Source organism: Medicago sativa, chromosome 4 (genome assembly GCF_051527215.1).
Source record: "Medicago sativa cultivar Bolivia chromosome 4, Bolivia_mono, whole genome shotgun sequence".
NCBI lineage: Eukaryota > Viridiplantae > Streptophyta > Magnoliopsida > Fabales > Fabaceae > Medicago > Medicago sativa.
Genome location: NC_140752.1, coordinates 52,009,410 through 52,015,783, shown reverse-complemented (window position 1 = coordinate 52,015,783; position 6,374 = coordinate 52,009,410). Strand labels below are relative to the sequence as shown.

The 6,374-nt window shown below is 37.7% G+C and overlaps 1 pseudogene; it reads left to right on the top strand.

Annotated features, from left to right (window-relative positions):
- The first annotated feature begins 259 nt into the window (after positions 1–259).
- Positions 260–5,892, top strand: LOC146929722 (uncharacterized; annotated as a pseudogene).
- The last annotated feature ends 482 nt before the right edge of the window (positions 5,893–6,374 follow it).

Below are 6,374 nucleotides of genomic sequence, written 5' to 3'. Positions count from 1 at the left end.
CACTTTCAATTGGTATCTAGAGCCTTGGAGACCTAAGGTTACTGCTTTTGAGGAAGCTAAAGATTTAAACACTTTAAGTGTTGAAGATCTTGTCAGCTCTCTCAAGGTTCATGAGATAAGTCTAAATGAACATGAGCCTTCTAAGATGAGTAAATCTATTGCTCTACCATCTAAAGGGAAGTCATAAAAAGCACTTAAAGTTATTGAATTTGAAGAAAAGTCACCTGATGGAGACTCTGATGAAGATCCTACTGAGAAGATGGTTGTGCTTTCCAACAAACTTGAGTATCTGGCAAGGAAGAACATGAAGTTTCTGAGTATGAGAGGTGGTTACAAGAGCTCCAAGAAAGAAGATCAGAAGGGATGCTTCAACTGTAAGAAGCTTGTACATTTTATTGCTGATCGCCCTGATCTTCAGAAGGAGGAATCAAAGGATAAGTCAAAGAAGTCAAGTTTCAACTCAAGGAAATTCAAAAATCAGATTAAGAAGAGTTTAATGGAAACCTGGGAAGATTTAGATAGTGAATCTGGATCTGAAAAGGAAGAAGCTGGAGATGAAGCAAATGTAGCTATGGGGTTAGTGGCTACAGTGACTTCAGAAGCAGAACCTGACTCGGACTCTGAAGATGAAAATGAGATATGTCTAAGAGCAAAGGAAAAGCAAAAATCATGGTACCTAGACAGCGGTTGCTCAAGGCATATGACAGGAGAGAAGTCTATGTTTCTCACCCTCACAATGAAAGAAGGAGGAAATGTGAGGTTTGGAGGCAACCAGTCTGGCAAGATCATTGGTACATGAACTATTGGTAACTCATCTATCTCAATTAATAATGTGTGGTTGGTAGATGGTCTTGAACATAACCTTTTGAGTATCAGTCAATTTTGTGACAATGGTTATGATGTGATGTTTGAAAAGACCAACTGCATAGTAATCAACAAAGAAAACAAGTCCATAGTATTCAAGGGAAAGAGGATAGAGAATGTCTATAAAATTAACTTCTCTGAACTGGTTGATCAAAAGGTAATTTGTCTTCTATCAGTGAATGATAAGAAATGGATGTGGCACAGAAGGTTGGGACATGCTAACTGGAGATTAATCTCTAAGCTTAGTAAGTTACAACTTGTCAAAGGCCTACAAGACATTGACTATCATTCAAATGCACTTTGTGGTGCATGCAGAAAGGGAAGATTGTAAAATCATCTTTTAAAACAAAAGACATTGTCTCAACCTCCAGACCCTTAGAATTACTTCATATTGATTTATTTGGACCAGCTAGCACTGCATCCTTATATGGAAGTAAATATGGATTAGTTATTGTTGATGATTATAGTAGATGGACCTGGGTAAAATTCCTGAAAAGTAAGGATAATGCTTATGATGTATTCAGTAACTTTTGCACTCAAAGTCAGTCTGAAAAAGAAATGAATATTTTGAAAATTAGAAGTGATCATGGTGGAGAATTTGAAAATGAGCCATTTGAAATTTTTTTGTGAAAAACATAAAATTGTCCATGAATTCTCTTCTCCTAGAACTCCACAACAAAATGGGGTTGTAGAGAGAAAGAATAGAACTTTACAAGAAATGGCAAGAACCATGATTCATGAAAACAATATGGCTAAACATTTCTGGGCAGAAGCAGTGAATACATCATGTGATGTCCAAAATAGAATCTATATCAGACCTATCTTGGAGAAAACAACATATGAACTATTTAAGGGAAGAAGACCCAATATCTCTTACTTTCATCAATTTGGATGTACCTGTTACATTCTAAATAACAAGCTCTACCTAAAGAAATTTGATGCCAAGGCTCAAAGAGGAATCTTTTTAGGTTACTCTGAAAGCTCAAAGGCATAGAGAGTGTATAATTCAAAAACACTTTGTGTTGATGAATCAATGCACGTTAAATTTATTGACAAAGAGTCTGGAAATAAAACTCCAGAGCAAGGTGAAAATTTTGCAGATATACAGGTTCTAGAAGACACTTCAAGTCTGATCAGATTGTTGAATCTGAAGATAGTCCAGAAGCTGAACCAACTTCGTAAGCTCAAGATGAAGTAGCTTCTGATGAAGCTCAAGATGGCTCTCAGCAAACTAATCAATCCAAGAATACATTCAAGTACAGGTCTTCACATGCTGAGGATCAAATCATTGGAAACAAAGAGTGTCCTAGAAAAACAAGATCATACTTCAGACAAGAAGAGTCTATGATAGGACTGTTATCAGTGATTGAACCTGCTATAGTTGATGAAGCAGTTTTAGATGATGGATGGATACTAGCAATGCAAGAAGAGCTCAATCAGTTTCAAAGGAATGATGTGTGGGATCTGGTACCCAAACCTTAGCAGAAGAACATTATTGGATCAAAATGGGTATTCAAAAACAAGTTGAATGAACAAGGTGAAGTAGTCAGAAACAAAGCAAGACTTGTTGCACAAGGTTACAGTCAACAAGAAGGCATTGATTATACTGAAACATTTGCTCCAGTTGCAAGATTGGAAGCAATCAGGTTACTTCTATCCTATGTCGTAAATCATGGCATAATATTATATCAAATGGATGTAAAGAGTGCATTTCTCAATGGAGTGATATCAGAAGAAGTGTTTGTCAAACAACCCCCTGGTTTTGAGGATCTTAAGCATCCTGACCATGTTTATAAGCTTAAGAAATCACTATATGGCTTGAAATAAGCTTTCAGAGCTTGGTATGATAGACTAAGTAATTTCCTGATTAAAAATGATTTTAAAAGAGGTCAGGTTGACACAACACTCTTCAGGATGACTCTTAAGAAAGACATTCTTGTTGTGCAGATATATGTTGATGATATAATATTTGGTTCTACTAATGCATCTCATTGCAAGGAATTTTTTAAGTTAATGCAAGATGAATTTGAAATGAGCATGATGGGAGAGTTGAAGTTCTTCCTTGGAATTCAAATCAATCAAAGCAAAGATGGAGTATATGTTCATCAAACAAAGTATACTAAGGAGCTTCTGAAGAAGTTCAAGCTGGAAGATTGTAAAGTGATGAACACTCCAATGCATCCAACCTGCACCTTATGCACTAGATCAACAGTAGACTAGAAGCTATATAGAGGTATGATTGGTTCTTTGTTATACCTCATTGCATCTAGGCCAGATATTTTATTTAGTGTATGCTTGTGTGCAAGATTCCAGTCAGATCCTAGAGAATCTCATTTAACTGTTGTTAAGAGAATCTTCAAGTATTTGAAAGGAACAACTAATCTTGGACTCCTTTATAGAAAATCCTTAGATTATCAGTTGGTTGGATTTTGTGATGCTGACTATGCTGGTGATGGGATTGAAAGAAAATCAACCAGTGGCAACTGCCAGTTTCTAGGCGATAATCTAATATCCTGGGCTAGCAAAAGACAACCAACTATTGCTATGTCTACAACAGAAGCAGAATACATCTAAGCTGCAAGTTGTTGTACACAACTGCTTTGGATGAAACATCAGTTGGAAGACTATCAGATTAATGCCAACAATATTCCCATTTATTGTGATAATACTGCTGTTATTTGTTTGTCAAATAATCCTATTCTACATTCAAGAGCCAAGCATGTTGAAATCAAACACCACTTTATTAGAGACTATGTTCAAAAATAATTTTAGATATACAATTCATTGATACTAAACATCAATGGGATGATATATTTAATAAGCCTTTAACTATGGAAATATTTGATTTTATAAAGAAAATTTTAAACATGCACTTTGTGTCTGATTAAATTTGCTTGCTCCTGAACAGGAATTTAGGTTCTTAAGTCGTTCAGAAGCTATAGTCCATCAGAAGCTCTTTATTGAGGTTCTGAGGAAAATGTGCTTCTGAAGATGACATCAACATCTGAACTCCAGAAGCTGGGTTTTGTGCTCCTGAATAGCAGAGTTAGTGGAAACGTTGGAAGTTACTTTTTAGTAACACTTGTCCCACTAACTTGGCAGTTACTCTGACGTGGCTTAAGTGTATTGGTGTATAACGTAAGAGGGCAATGATGATTTTAAGCTTTGAATGTACTATCTCGCGCCCCCTATGTCATTAATGTGGTGTTTGTTTGTCCCCTTCTGAATTGCAAACGTTTTACTCAAAACACTTAGACAAAAAACACACACTACTCACTTCACAACCTACACTTTCTCTTTTCACACTGATTCTCTACGAAGTAAAACGCATTCTCTTCAATCCAATCCCTAGAACCCTAAAACTTCTTCAACATCCATGGCGTCTTCAAGCTCCGTTCCAGAATCAAACATGCAAGAAGTAGTTCCAGAATCAACTACACAAGAGGATCCTGCATAAGTAATCAGAGGGAGAACCATGTCCTTAGAAGAATGGGAACTTAACGTTCAGGTTGATAATCCAGTGGATTTCATTTCACTAGCATATCATGGATGCGAGCTTAAAAGCTACTATGAAGCTCAAGGTCTGATGGATTACTTCAACATGTTGAATGGTCCAACTTACAAGAACCTAGTCAGACATTTCTGGGTAAGAGCACAAGTTTACGATCGGAAAGCTGATCAGTTGGAAGAAACAGAAAATTCTGATTGATCTTACTCTTGCTGGAAAAACAAGAAAAGAAATGGGTTTGGAACCTTTCACGGTTACAGAGATAAGGTCCAGCATCATGGGCATTCCTATCTTTATCTCTCAGGAAGCAATTGCCTTTGTAATCAGAAGACCATCAGGAGGAAGTTTCAAAGATGGTCTGGACAACAACAAGAATAGTCCTTGGAATGAAGCTGTGAACAGGTCCATGTTCAATAGCAAGAACAAAGGTGTTTACTGCGATTTGACCATGGAGAAGAAACTGCTCCTGAAGATACAAAATGAAAATCTTCTACCAAAAGGAGGTGGTGGAGATCAACCTTCCTTGGAGCACATAGTGTTTCTTCACTACTTCATTACAAATGAGAGTGCAAATGTGCCAACGTACATCTTCAAGCACATGATCAAAGAGCTCAGGGAAAGCCAAGATAACATGAGGTGTTGGATTCCCTATGGAAGATTAATTTCATAGATTCTTTATCAAGGAGGAATTCTGAAAGTACTTAAGGAGCTCAACATCTTCACTGATGATCAGCTTGGCACTGAAACAGGCAAAGTGATCAATGGACAAAATCTCAGAAAGATGAAGCTGATAGAGAATGGAGCTTTTAAGAAGCTTAGCACAGATTTGAAGGAGTCAAATGATGTATCTGATCTAATGGATGGATTTCCTCCAATCTGCAAACAAGACCTATTGAAGTGAGGATGAGCTACATCATGGATCATTTTGAGAGTATTGGTGAGACAATCAGGCTTTGTGACATTCCAGACACCATGTATGGTGGTGCCTTGGTTGTGGCCAAAAGCAGGAAGACAAAGAGGAAAGCTCTCACAAAGGAAGAATATCTGGATGATGCTCCTGAAGAACCTTAGAAGGAGAAAGCCAAGAAAGCTAAAAGGAGAAAGCTGCAGTTCAGAAGAACATAGTTGGTCCTGCCATACCAACTATTCAAGAAGAGGTTGAAGATCTTGAGCCTGATAAGATCTTAACCAAAAGAACCAGAAGTGGCAAGGCTGTTAGCACTTCTCAAACTCAATCTCCTCAACCTTCAATTCCAAAGAAGAAAAGGAAGTCTGCAATCAGAAAGCTGAAGATAGCAGAGTATGTGTCTGAAGATGAAGAGCAGATTGTAGCTGCTACTGATCTAGTCATGAGAGAATTAGAGAAGAAGAAGGCTGAAGATGCTACTACACTTGTAGAGATCAAGGAACTTGCAAAGGGGATTGAAGTTCCTGTATCAAGCATAGCAAAGGAAGATGCTGGTGTTAGTGCACATCAAGTTGTAAAGGCAACTGAAGAAGTACAAGAGTTGGTGACTTAAGAAGCTGGAAGTCTGTTGATGGTGGCTGCTGAGGGAGTCCAGGAGGAGAATGTTGATGCTTCAGAAGCTGGTGTGTCAGAAGCTACAAGAGGTAAACCTGATTATCCACATAATGCTAATGTTATTGTAGTAGAATCTAGTTCAACCACATCCTCTCAATCAACATCTTCTTCAGACATGGATGATGTTCCCTTGAACAAAATCTATGAAAACTTACACAAGGCCTTATCCCCATCACCATCCACCAAACTCCAAATAAAGCCTGCTCGTGAGGAATATGTACCTGTGTACCCTCAAATTTTGAAGAGCATAAGTGAGATGTCTGAGATGAGAAACAAAGTTTGTGAAAGACTACCTGCAAATCATCCTTATCAACCACCAATGATAGAACCACTTAACTTTGTTCCTGCTGATGCAGAAGTTGTAAGTGAACATGTAGGTACTGAGTCTTCAACTCACAATGAGTCATCATCATCTCATCC